This window comes from Dermacentor albipictus, chromosome 10 (genome assembly GCF_038994185.2).
Source record: "Dermacentor albipictus isolate Rhodes 1998 colony chromosome 10, USDA_Dalb.pri_finalv2, whole genome shotgun sequence".
NCBI classification, from domain to species: domain Eukaryota; kingdom Metazoa; phylum Arthropoda; class Arachnida; order Ixodida; family Ixodidae; genus Dermacentor; species Dermacentor albipictus.
Window position 1 is genome coordinate 41,269,354 of NC_091830.1, and position 14,295 is coordinate 41,283,648.

Here is a 14,295-nt window from a genome sequence, read left to right on the forward strand (position 1 = left end):
AGGGCTCGAGGTCAGAACTCACCAATCATCTTGTGGGTTCGAGCGGTTGCCTATCTTGTCTAAACACGTTGATAAGTTAACGTTAGCTCACTGGATGAGGTGTTTAGGATACAGATTAAACAGCATCCGTGTCAGTCAACGACTAGTGGAGTTGCAGGGAAAGGTACTCCATTTTTAAATCTACCAGACGTTTCCAGAGTTAACCGCCTTACTGGTCCCATGTCGATGGCAGCAGTGGCGCAAGTGAAGTCAACTGTGTGAGTTGCAAAATTGTACTTGCAAAATTGCACTGCATTTGCTCTGTATGCATCGGCGATGGGGAACAGCTCTAGAAAGTCAACTGTGTGAGTTACACTTGCAAAATTGCACTGCATTTGCTCTGTATGCATCGACGATGAGAAACAGCTCTAGAAAGACATTGAAATTTATTATGTGACATGCAACATAACGTCCTAGAAATTGGCGAGCGTAATTTATTGGTGCATCTTTAAAAAATGCAATCTAGCTTGACAGTGCTGCACTATCGCGAATAATTCTCGGCCTACTTCAGTCACTTTGTGTCTATCTGACCTCCTTGTGCCACAGTTCAATAGCTCTTTAATAGAATAATGCTTGAATTTCTACTTCTGCGTTTTTAGATTGTCACCTACTGCAGGAGGAACCATGGCGTCAGGCAGCTAGCGTCAGAAATGAAAACGTAAATGAATTCTGGGGTTTTACGTGCCGAAATCACGACCTAATTAGTATCCACGCCATAATGGAGGGATGCGTGTTAATTTTCACCACACAGGTCTCTTGGACATGCTGGCACACGAGCGTCTTGGGATTGCACCCGCATCGCAATACGGTAGCTGCGGCTGTTATAGAACCTACGACATCGCTCTCAGCAGCGCAATGTCATATCCTCTGAACCACCGCCACTGGTCTAGCCTCGGCAAGCCATCCTACTCTAATGCCACCCGTCCCTCCTACAGCCCACCTACGGGACTCGAGGGCGCGGGTTATCGTGAAAGGCACCGACACACTATTGTTAAACTTCTGAATGCAATATTTGGTTAGCGGTAGCTCTTAGTGAAGTGACGATTGGTCCACGTCACTGTCTCCGCGTTGCTCTCCACCATTCTACGCGCAACACCGAGCGAGATGGCTAGATATTACCCCTTGCCTATCGCCTGTTGAGAGCCCTTTTCCCACAAGCCTCCCACAAGGCGGTGACCTGGTGGGCTGATCTGGATAGCACTGCATGATGTGTGGCCGATCGTGAAAGGAGTGCAACATCAGAGCACCCACAAGCGTCACAAGATGAACCTGTTAAGTTAACCAATAAGCGACCACAGCCGCCTGTCTCATAGAAGTGGTAGACAGGGTGGACATCGCTTCACTTGGAGAATAATTCACAGTTGGATTCTGACGATTTTTCTTACAGCGTTGTAAATAATGTCATGCGAGGTTCACTTTTTGTTTTGTTTCCTTTGCGATCAGGACACGAAAGAGAAGGTGATGAACACAGTATTTGCAGATCCCAGGCCGAATATTCGCTCCCCTTCTTCCATTCGGGCTTGGGCGACGTGGTTCTCCCGCAACCGCCGGAGACCCGCGAATCTGGCCGGCCACTGCCTGCTGTTCTTCCTGGCCATCGTGACTCTTGGATCTGTCGCCTGCCTCGTCTTGATGTTCTTGCACCACGACGGGAAGGTGTACGCGCTCGTGTGGAGCTTGATGGCCAAGCTGTTCAGGCGCATCTTCCGCACAGACTAGCCACTTCGTGTAGCATGTGGCGCGATACAGAAGTGGCGCCGACAACAACAACGACAATATTCTGTACCGAAATAAGTGGGAACAAGCAGAGCAGATTAAACGACGAAGTGATGGACAACGAGCGTCACACCTTATTGAGCAGGTTCCCCCTTCGGTTTGCAGGAACCGATCTACATCGACACACTTCCTCGGTTTGTGCCGCTTCCTCGGCTCTATCTGTATGATTCGATGATTTATGCTGGGTTTGTTTAGGAATAAAGTATTGTGTCAGACTAGGCGGTGATGGGCTCGCGGCAGAGCCGCTAGTACTGAGTAACTGATTGGTAATGCTAGGGGACGCCAAAGACTTGAAAAATTATAGAGCGGTCAGCTTACCGTCCGTTGCCTACAACGTAAATAGAATCGCAAATCGGTAATCGCAAAGGTAATCGCAAATAGATCGAATCAGGAACACCCTAGACTTCTGTCAAGCAAAGGACCAGGCAGGATTCTGTAAAGGCTACTCAACAATAGATCATATTCACACTATCAATCAGGTGATAGAGAAATGTGCGGAGTATAACCAACCCTTATATATAGCTTTCATTGATTACGAGAAAGCATTTGCTTCTGTCGAAACCTCAGCAGTCACGGAGGCATTACGGAATCAGGGTGTAGACGAGCCGTATGTAAAAATACTGAAAGATATCTATAGCGGCTCCACAACCACCGTAGTCCTCCATAAAGCAAGCAACAAAATCCCAATAAAGAAAGGTGTCAGACAGGGAGATACAATTTCTCCAATGCTATTCACAGCGTGTTTACAGCAGGTGTTCAGAGACCTGGATTGGGAAGAATTGGGGATAAAAGTTAATGGAGAATACCTCAGTAACTTGCGATTCGCTGATATTGCCTTGCTTAGTAACTCAGGGGACCAATTGCAATGCATGCTCACTGACCTGGAGAGGCAAAGCAGAAGACTGGGTCTAAAAATTAATCTGCAGAAAACTAAAGTAATGTTTAACAGTCTCGGAAGAGAACAGCAATTTACAATAGACAGCGAGGCACTGGAAGTCGTAAGGGAATACATCTACTTAGGGCAGGTAGTGACGGCGGATCCGGATCATGAGACGGAAATAATCAGAAGAATAAGAATGGGCTGGGGTGCGTTTGGCAGGCATTCTCAGATCATGAACAGCAGGTTGCCATTATCCCTCAAGAGAAAAGTATATAATAGCTGTGTCTTACCAGTACTCACCTACGGGGCAGAAACGTGGAGGCTTACGAAAAGGGTTCTATTCAAATTGAGGACGACGCAACGAGCTACGGAAAGAAGGATGATAGGTGTAACGTTAAGGGATAAGAAAAGAGCAGAATGGGTGAGGGAACAAACGCGAGGTAATGACATCTTAGTTGAAATCAAGAAAAAGAAATGGGCATGGGCAGGACATGTAATGAGGAGGGAAGATAACCGATGGTCATTAAGGGTTACGGACTGGACCCCAAGGGAAGGGAAGCGTAGCAGGGGGCGGCAGAAAGTTAGGTGGGCGGATGAGATTAAGAAGTTTGCAGGGACGGCATGGCCGCAATTAGTACATGACCAGGGTTGTTGGAGAAGTATGGGAGAGGCCTTTGCCTTGCAGAGGGCGTAACCAGGCTGATGATGATGATGAATGCTTTTGCGTTCCTACAAACGCTGATGATGTTGGAGAACGGGGATGACGAAAGTGGTAATGGAACTTGTGGGCGAATAGTTATGAAGGGAGACCATTAAGTATTGATTGTTTTCCTTAGGCTTCTTTTTAATGTCTTCGCACTGAGTATGGCTTCGCCAAGCACTGTGCAGATGATGATGCGAGTGACAACTTTGTTGCTGCGTAACATCGACTCTGCTTTGTTTCTCGACATATACTGCCGAAGACGGCGATGCTCGGTGCGCACTGTGAAGAAGTACCGAGAAGTTTTCTCATTTAGTATGGTATGGTACCATACTAAAGTATGGTACCATAGTATGGTACGATGAACTTTATTTAATGTCCTGAAGATCAGCCCTTAGGTTGACGCAGACGGCTCCCACGTCGGTACAGCAAGGTGTAACCTTACCGCCGTATCATGGGCCTTCTGGACGGCCTGTACTTGATCGAAAAGAACTCCACTGTATAGAACCGCCACCAGTCTCTCTCCTTGTCCCAGTCTGTGAAAGTCACAGGACACTGCCAAAGCATGTGATCCAGAGTATTTAGTGGTCAGTGTTATTTGTTCCGCCAGTGTCACCCATAGTGTTCAGCAATTTCGTTACGCGGAACGAGTATAGGCGGGAAACTGCTAAGTATGTCTACAAGTGCAGTTAGAACTGGTCAAGATGGAACCTAGCCCACATCAAGCCAGGCATGCCGTAGCAGTAAGCACACATCAAGCAAGACATGTCAATATTGTAGCAATTCTATGTAGCACAGGCAGAAATTAAAACGCAAAAAAGACTCGTTGGCAAGTTTTATAGACATAAATAATGTAAATATAACTTGCGATCAGTCGACAGTTCATACGAAACAATATGTGGCCCGAAAACGTGCATTTTCGAGCCTGAAATAGGGTTCAATCGCAAGTTCATGCGAAAATTGAAACATAGCCATAAAGCCTAGCCGTTTCTTGCTAGAGCTTGAATTATTCTTCATTGCATAATCAGTAGGCTATAATGAAAAGCGATGCAAATTACTAGCAGAACGTTGAAAGAACTAATGGTTGGCGTAGTTCATGTTACGTAGCGTACAGCTGTGGCTACTCAACTGGTACTCACGTATACTTTGGCGTTGGCACGTCGGTTTCAGCGTCTCCAAGTGTCTCCTATAGTTTAAAAGTTATTTTCAGGCGATTTTAATCAACTCAGATATACTCGTAATGATGAGCTTCTTGTGTAGATTCTAAGGCAAATCATAGCTTTACATATTAAGCTTTAATTATTACCCTTTCCGATGTGCTTTGTCAATCATTTGTTGACGTGACAATTGTACGAGAACAAGTCATTTTCTATTCCAACAACAACAATAAAAAGTTTTTGTGCTTCCCCTTGCGTTTATTGATTACGCCACATGCTTTAATCGAAACTAGGCATGTTGTTACTTTTTCAGGAAGAAGTGCTTTTGTACCACTCAGGTCATGTGCGTGAGCGTGGCGCGTACGTTTCCTGGAGTCGCCAACAGTGTATGCGTCCACAATCTTTTATCGAGCATGGCGCCGACTTCGGAGGTTTTTAAGAGGGTCGTGGTGGCGATCCCACCGCAGCTATGTTCCGCGAACAACCATGACACATATGTCGAAATGCGTTATATAGGCACAATTAATGGCGACGGAGCAACGTGTAAATTTATTCATGCATGCCATTTTTAAGCACTGTCCCCAGTAGCCCAATACCGCTTTTCATCAAACTGGAATGAATTTTTTACGGGTGGAAAGAAGTAACGCCGTTGTCATTTCGCTCAATTCGCCGTGCGGAGATTGTATTTGGTATTTAACGCGGGCACATTCTTTCTGAAAGCAAAGAGAGTGAGAGAAAGAAACGTTGATTTATATAGCACAATAAACCAAATTAGAAATAAATGACGAAAATACGTGGCTAATAGAATATGATATTTCAATTCAGTAAATTATATATGAACTAAATGTAGGATATCCAAAGATAAATTTGATTTTGAGCCAACAAATCTACCTTCATCATCTGTTAGGCCCGCTTTGCATGGTACATTTAAATTCACATACCTATGCTTGTAAACGAGGCAGCCAACGCGACGCAGACATTAAGGAAAGAAACAGCCTGCTTCTTGGCGAATCCCCCGGTTGTGGATTTGCGGCAGTGTTGGGAAAGAAGACAAGAACCTACGACATATCTGTGCACACTTCAGGCAGCTTATTACACCTACTGCTCTGAAATCTGATGCAAGTCTAGGAAATCTTAAAAAGAGAAGGCGATGTCCAGGAGTCTTCCTTCACCAGGAAAAGTTTTAAACTGCAATGAATGGATCACGCATAGAGGACGGCCATGCCTCGCTCGAGTCTTTTCTGGTTTTCGTTGACGAATCGGGAGCTCACGGTTGCCGCCCTCCTGCGCCAGGATTCCCCGGACTCGCACATGTAGTTGCTGCATTCTTTATTTTAGGCAAAAGGTGCACGAATTTCACGGTTATTACGAATGCACGGTTGTCATTCCAGCTCTTAAAATAATGTAACCGATTTCTACGGAAGCTTGATGCCCTTCCAGTTTCTCACTTTTACGGGCAGGGCATTGACAATTCACACAGTAATCAATGTTGTGGGCGTCCGCACACCATTTTCAACTACATAAACCTAAAAAAACTTGAAAGAAATTCTGCCGCTTTCCCAGGAAACCACTTTATATTGTAGGCTTTTTGGTGCACTACAAAATAGAAGGTTCTTGAAAAAAGGAAGAGCAGGCACTGCCTTTGAGATATTGTGCACGGTAAATAACTCCAGGTGGTGATAATTAACCCGCCTCTACGGAAATGCCTCATAGACCAAACGTGGTCCTGGCTCACAAAAGCCCAGGAGTTTCACAGTGCTAGCTTGTAGCGACTCACTACCCTGGTTGTTAGGATGTCCGCCACTGAACGCTGCCGTAAGGCTATAATTGGTTGCAAGAAAAATTTGTAAGAAAGAACAATTGTCCTTGAGCCGCAAAAATTAAAAGATTAGCCGTCCAAGTTTCAGCCTCTTACAGCAGCGAAGAACACTGATACTGGAGGTGCGATGGCTCCAGCAGCTGCCACGATGGACTAAAGCCAGTTCAATGTTTCTGTACTGAATGGAGCTGGTTTCCGCACCTTTTTCGTGTTTTGGCATGTCGCCTTTCCAGTTGCGGAGGTTGTCTACACACGCTTACACGTAAACGCTCGCACATGCATGTACGTACACTCGGACACAACACGAACACACACAAGTGCGAACATATGCAAGTCAGACGTACACATTCTTTTATGGCTGAAGTTTAACAGCTAAGCTAGTTACTTGCCAACGTTATTATTTTGCGTGTTCGGTTTGGGACGCCGTTGCTTCAAGGGCTTTTTGCACAATCTTCGGCAGTCGTCATGCTTTTCGAACATGTTGCAATTCCCATTTGCGTTGCTTCCCACGATTTTCCGGCACCGGCCGGTGTGGTTGTCGTAGTGCCACAGAGTCAACCTCATGTATCCTCCGGTATTCATCAAGGGGCACTTGCACACTGTGTTTGGAGGGGAAGCCATGAAAATTGAGGTGACAAAATTGCATTCAATATTTCAGTTATGTCATTCACAAAATGCTCGTTTTATTTAAAATGTAACTCCCTTCCCGACTCCCCCCCCCCCACCCCTCTGCCCCACCCACCTATTCATAGTTTTCTGGCTCATCTTTGAAGGAGATTACTGATAGCGTTTACTATCTGCCTAAAATAAAGTTGAAGAAAGGGAGAACAATTAGTTTGGAGGGGAAAAGTTTTAAATTATCAAGCCGACTCAAGTACACTTTATAAACAGGCCAAGTTAACTGATGAGTAGAGCTAGTTCCTTGAAATCGCTTTTTAGGCAGCTGGTGTCGCGGAGCGTGGGCGCATAATCGGGTGGTACTTTATGCATTTCTAGCGCCACAAACGCGTAGAAAACAACGAATCAGGACCTATCCTGCTAAAAAAACACAAATTGGGGTGTTGTAGGATCTAGTACTAGCTTTCCCGCCTGTAGTTGCGCTCCTTAGCATCATCATCATCATCATAATCATCATAATCATCATCATCATCATCATCATCAGCAGCAGCAGCAGCAGCAGCTTGGTTACGCCCACTGCAGGACAAAGGCCTCTCCCATACTTCTCCAACTACCACGGTCATGTACTAATTGTGGCGATATTGTCCCTCCAAACTTCTTAATCTCATCCGCCCACCTAATCTTCTGCCGCCCCCTGCTACGCTTCCCTTCCCTTGGAATCCAGTCCGTAACTCTTAATGACCTTTGGTTATCTTCCCTCCTCATTACATGGCCTGCCTATGCCCATTTCTTTTTCTTGATTTCAACTAAGTAGCTCGTTGCGTCGTCCTCAATTTAAGTAGAACCCTTTTCGTAAGCCTCCAGGTTTCTGCCCCGTAGGTGAGTACTGGTAAGACACAGCTATTATACATTTTCTCTTGAGGGATAATGGCAACCCGCTGTTCATGATCTGAGAATGCCTGCCAAACGCGCCCCAGCCCATTCTTATTCTTCTGATTATTTCCGTTTCATGATCCGGATCCGCGGTCACTAATTGACCTAGGTAGATGTATTCCCTTACCATTCCAGTGCCTGGCTACCTATTCTAAACTGCTGTTCTCTTCCGAGACTGTTAAACATTACTTTAGTTTTCTGCAGATTAATTTTTAGACGCACCCTTCTGCGTTGCCTCTCCAGGTCAGTGAGCATGCATTGCAATTGGTTCCCTGAGTTTCTGAGCAAGGCAATATCATCAGCAAATCGCAAGTTACTAAGGTATTCTGCACTAATTTTTATCCCCAATTCTTCCCAATCCAGGTCTCTGAATACCTCCTTTAAACACGCTGGGAATAGCATTGGAGAGATCGTATCTCCCTGCCAGACGCCTTTCTTTATTGGGTTTTTGTTGCTTTCTCTATGGAGGACTACGGTGGCTGTGGTGCCGCTATAGATATCTTTCAGTATTCTTACATACGGCTCGTCTACACCCTGATTCCGTAATGCCTCCATGACTGCTGAGGTTTCGACAGAATCAAACGCTTTCTCGTAATCAATGAAAGCTATATATAAGGGTTGGTTATATTCCGCCCATTTCTCTATCACCTCATTGATAGTGTGAATATGGTCTATTGGAGGGTAGCCTTTGCGGAATCCTGCCTAGTCCTTTGCTTGACAGAAGTCTAAGGTGTTCCTGATTCTATTTGCGATGACCTTAGTAAATTGTTTGCAGGCAACTGACAGTAAGCTGATCGGTCTATAATTTCTCAAGTCACTGGCGTCGCCTTTCTTATGGATTAGGATTGTGTTAGCGTTCTACAGAGATTCCGGTACGCTCGAGGTCATGAGGCACTGCGTATACAGGTTGGCCAGTTTTTCTCCTAAGTATGTAAGAAGAGAAAAATAAAGTAATTTTTTTTCACTTTAGCCAGGTATTTTCTCAACATAGAAAATAATTTTGCTTGCGGTATGACCGAACAGCGTTGGTCCCGTAACTGTTTTGTTACGGTAATATGCGCCTATCTCTGAAGACGTCGAGTATATTGCATCAATTATTGTATCAGTCTGAGACAACCATACCAACCTTAGTATTGGAGTTGCACTGTTGAGCTAAAGGTCCCGCGTTTGATCTGGGCCATGGCGGCCGCAATAGGGGCGCAATTCAAATGACTCATATGATTAACTTAGATTGATGTTTAAGAACTCCGGATGGTCATATTTAAACCGGAGTCCCCACTACAGCGTGTCTCATGTGGAGATTGTGGGTTTGGTACGTAAAGAAACCGGGAATTCAGTTTTGAGAGTGTGTATGGGTGGGTGGGTGGGTGGGTGTGAGTGGGTGGCTTACCGGTTAAATAGGTACAAGAGCGTTGCTCTCGCCCATGTGTTTGACCACTACGACACGCCAACGCTAGGGAAGGGTTGTGTCTCCTCCAAGCGGAAGACGTCCTTACCAAGTAGGTGCTTTGGTATGCCGCGTGCGAAATATCCGCCACTACATTCTAGGGAAACTGGTGCGACAAATTTCCACCCAGTAAGATACCTGACGCTAGTAAATGCTTATGTTTGTAAACTGAGAAGTAAGGACGCATGAAACACGTCAGCCATTTTACTGGGTCCAAACTATATAGTAATATTGTAGAGGTGGACGACGTAATCAACTTACTCTTGGGATAAACGCAGGTGTCCTTGTCCTCAAATATGCCTTGACAGTCTGTAAAGGGATGAATACTAAATGGATTATTTTCCATTCAATTTTACCTGTAGGTGACGTTTATATCTGTGGGAGTTACTTGGCTGTGTCCTTGAAGTTGAAACTGATAAGCAAGGTAAGCAGCACCACAAGCAAAATCTCGTAATTGACTTATTAGCTGTATGCTTGCCAAGGTATACTTATAGCGGAATAGATGTAGTGACGATAGGGTTGTCTTGCACTACCGTTTGTTTTGTGTCGTTTAATTTGGCGGAGGGGTAGGGGGGCTTTAGTTCGGGAGAAGAGCGTTTGAAGAGCCGGATTTCCCACGCGTGCCTATTTTTTATGTGTTTTGAGTTAATCAGCAACAAAAACAACCACTTTACGACTTCCACGCGCCCTGCTCCTGATATTTGGGCATTTCTTTTGCATTTGAACAAATATTACATTATAGCAGTGTCGCACGGGAAATTCTAAAGCGGTCGAACCAGTAGTTTCTTGATTCAGCGGAGAATAGGGTGCTGCTAAATGGCGAGATTTGACGGCCATCGAGTCAAATGTCAATCGAGTAGGCAGTTCTCTATGAAACTTCCTTGAAATCATGAAGGCGTTCAAATGATGGTGGCGCACCTTCTCGTAGCAGCGATTTCGAACCAACATGAAAAATAAACATTTTCAGTCGAAAAACTAATTAAAACCTACAAGCAAAAGCTACCAAGATCAAGGTAAAAATAATTTATATATGTTCTGAGCGTGGCGGGAAGCGATGAATATGTGGTTTTCCTCGTATTTTGATTGGCTTTGGTGAATGACAGGTAATTACTTGAACTCTCGATGTCTATTGAAAATTGCCGTGTGGTAGTCTCGAAGGCACTTGACTCAAAGGATTTGGAATGTTCCCTTGTAAGCCAAGTATATAATGCTCATTTTATACTGAAATTAAAGTGAAAGTTTATTGTTTTTTGATGAAAAAAAGTCGTCGAGACAGAAGGCACGAGACTGAGAAGGTCTTGGTCTTCCGTAGAACAGTTGGCATTGCACAGAAGCACTTCACAACAATTTCACAAATAATGTTGCAAGAATGGTGAACAGGATGGCACACAAAGTCGACATGCGTGAAATTAATGCCATAAAAGAACAGTCTGCATACAAAAATTATCGAATGAGAGACACAAACTAAAAATATTTTTTTTGCTCTCATAAAACAGAAAAATATTTCAGAGCTGACACATGTGCTAAGAGAAAATAATTTGAAAAGGAGCAACATAATTGTAGAGTACACTGATTAAATAACTATCTCATTGCGTTTCTTCTATTAGGCCTTTTTATTGGTAGATTTCAAACATTTCTATGAATGGTAATTTTCCATTTCAAAAAGAAATTGATTTATTACTGTGGGAACTTGGTAGCTTCGTGTTTGCTTGCCGCAATCAGTGCGTGTGATTGGCACATGTTTATGTATCGTGTGGAAAGCATATCGGCTGCTTGAATTATCTGAACAAGAAAAATACAATTGATGATTATGAACGTATCGAAGTAGACCAAAAATACATACTTGCTTAGCTTTAAGGATGCCATGTTTTTGAAATAGCAATGACCTAGGCAAATCTGAAGGTCTGTCTGAGTGCGGTACGATAACCTTGAGTACACAAGTGTGTAATACACGGATATCTTTAACCAAGGCAGAGTTGGAGATTTTGTACCGACGACCAATATTTTTGTTTATATCAGGGACCAATTTCGGGGTGCGAAAATCTCAAGGGAAAAATTCTAATTATACCACACACCATGGAATTTTTGATTTGAAACTTAGTTTAGTTCAGTACGCTGGCAGACAACTTCCAGAGTAATATTTTCTACTGTTTGATATGTTGAATGGTAATAATGTGTGACTTCGACATATTAGGGCTTACGTTGTAACTCAATAATAAGATATGTAGTTTTCCTAAGTAGGTATTTGCCATAGCCTCCAATTGGGGAGGAGGAATGGGATTAAAATATATAATCGTGTAATCAGTGTACATGGCTAGATTGGGCGATTCCCATATGACAGTGATATCATTTATGTATACTGAAGGCAACAAGGGTCCTTTATATTTATCCTTGAGAAACGTCATGCTGAATTGCTAAATTCTTACTGCAATCTGTTAATCAAAAAGTTCATTAGCAAGTGAGATACAATGCCGTGTTAACTGTTAAACTTGCATAAGAAGATGTCGGGATGAACGCAATCATAGGAAAGCTGATCAGAAAATAAAAACGTGTGTGAATTCAAATTGCATCTACAAGAATCTAAACTAGTTAGGCCATCCTCTTTTTCTGATACATTCACAACAGGTGAATATACACAAGTGCACTTTTTCAAACTTTTCAACGAATGAATATTTTTTTTAGCTTAAGCAACGGCAACGACCGCCTGGGATTGCATGTTTTTGTCAATTTTTTGTTGGGCCTAAAGGCATCAGGGGAGGTTATTCCAATTTACAGGGACAATGCATGTATGGCATTAGCGTTAAGAGTCCTGTTCATATTTTATAACATCAGAAGTAATGCCGAAGTTAGCTATGTGTGTTTCTCTTCTCCAAATTTTATACCGATTGAAACCCTTTCAGGCAGGACGAGAAATATTGTAATTATGAAAATATGGGGCGTATTGATTACATTGCAGATAAAAAGCAACGGTTACTTATAAATTATGAACATGTGCCCCTTATGAAATTTCAACATGTCCAGATTTACATTCGCCAATTTCATGAACGTGGGCTTTCACTTCGACAATAATATTCAGCTACGTACGCCAGTAGAAAAAAAGGAGTAAAAGGGATATTCTTCGAAAGGCAAAAGCGATACTTACAGTTGAGACGCTCTTTATCGTTTAAGGCAAGCATCAGTCGAGCAGATAAGATCGTAAGAAACAAAGAAGTCAGCCTGCAAGCCATCATGATCGGATCAATGAGAAGACAAATTTCCTATGCTTTGTGGTTTCAAGCGCAATTGGACACTTAGTACATTGAACATTGCTTGATAACAAACACATGCAAGACACCAAGTCAAGTTCTTCAGCTGCTAGCGAATAGCCCTCGACGTTCCACGAGAACGAAAATAGCCTAATGTCTCACAGACTTCATAAACTGTGAGCAGTTGTTCAAGGAATAGCGGCGCAGTTTGATGAGAGCTAGCATTTTAAATGAGTCAAATATAATGTTGTTCAGCATATACGTATAAAGGAGCTGGTCTTTCACAACGCATGACGAAGAAGGACAGCTTCGGAGGTATAATTGTAACAATATACAAGAAATAATAATTCTTTGCGTGTTTTCCTATGTCATGTAAGGAATGCACTTCCTGTTTTTAGTGACTTTTAGACGAGAACGATGTCGGACACTTGAGACACTTGCCATCTGTGGCTTGTGACCCCGGTGATTGATGTTTCCGACGTCATAAATTTGCGCCGCCGGCTCCTTGGTATTTATTACTGGAAGAAATATTATGCTCTTCTGCCTTCATGCAGCCTGGTGAAATGCCATCAAGCGGTAATTACCGATAGGAAGAAAAAATGTCCGACGTCTTCGTTCAACAAGAAGGAGAGCTAGTTTTATTCAGATATCACGCGCCCGCGGAGCTTTGGTCCCAGCTGAAGCCGGGTTTTTGTGACATTCCTGCTCATTTCAAGCGGTAGGTCCACGATCATGCCCACGGTTTGGTGCGTTGGTAATCTAAGCACTTTGATGATCTCTGCATTCTGAAACGTAATGCTGAGATCAGAAACCTTATCATCGTTTTTACCCGTCCCCCGACAAAAGCGTTGCCATGGCTTTCACGCAGAGGTGTATGGAAAAATACCCACCAGTGTTGGGTTGTCGTAACCTCCCATATGTCAAGACGCAAAGGTTTCTTGGAGTGACGATCAATAGGAACCTCACATGGTCGCCCCAAGTAAAAAAACTGACTTAGAAGGTTTCCTCGGCGTCGCACGTATTCCGATTTTTAGGCGGATCACACTGGGGCAGCAACTGTCGATCAATGGTGTTCGTCCATAAGGCCTATGTCGACCAAACACTACGATATTACCTCTGGATCCTGCACAAAATGTCTCCCACAAGCAAGAGAAAACTTGAGGCAGCACGAAACAACTGCCTTCGCGTATGTCTTGCCCTTCTAGAGGGATCGTCCCGCTCAGGAACTGTAGCAGAAGCTGGATGCCTGCCTCTCGAAGTGCTATCTTCGCAGCAGACACTTCGGATTCACCTCCGTCACGTCACTCATACGAAGACTCAGTTTTTAAAGGATATTACTAGAACCCGTGGTACATCTAGCTTTGGGTAGGCCTTTGGAATCATATCTATTTCGATTCCTTCTCAGGCGTCACAAATTATGCCACGAAACATTTCACCATGAACACTGCCCCCACTAGAAATCGTGCCATATATACCTGGAATCAGTGCGAAAAAGAAAATGCTTCAAGCTGCGACTCATCAGATAACTTAGGAATATATGCGCAAAGAATACGCAGCCGCAACGTTCCACATTCTCGTCTTTTGCTAAAATTATTAGGCCTAAACATCCACCCACTTGTTCACAACTCTCAGATCACAGCTCTCAGTATAAAAAAGTTGTGAAATTCTGGATGGGTTAAGC

General features: G+C 43.7%; 1 long non-coding RNA gene across 2 annotated transcripts; it reads right to left on the reverse strand.

The window, feature by feature from the left end:
* Positions 1 to 5,087: 5,087 nt before the first annotated feature.
* Positions 5,088 to 12,826, reverse strand: LOC135907394 (uncharacterized). 2 transcript variants are annotated; one of them, XR_010565986.1, is made up of 4 exons: positions 12,512 to 12,826; positions 9,631 to 9,678; positions 6,761 to 6,970; positions 5,088 to 5,265 (listed from the first exon to the last, which is right to left on the reverse strand). It is a non-coding gene; the product is annotated as an uncharacterized lncRNA (long non-coding RNA). The 2 variants fall into 2 exon arrangements; XR_010565987.1 differs by having other exon boundaries at positions 6,757 to 6,970.
* Positions 12,827 to 14,295: the final 1,469 nt, after the last annotated feature.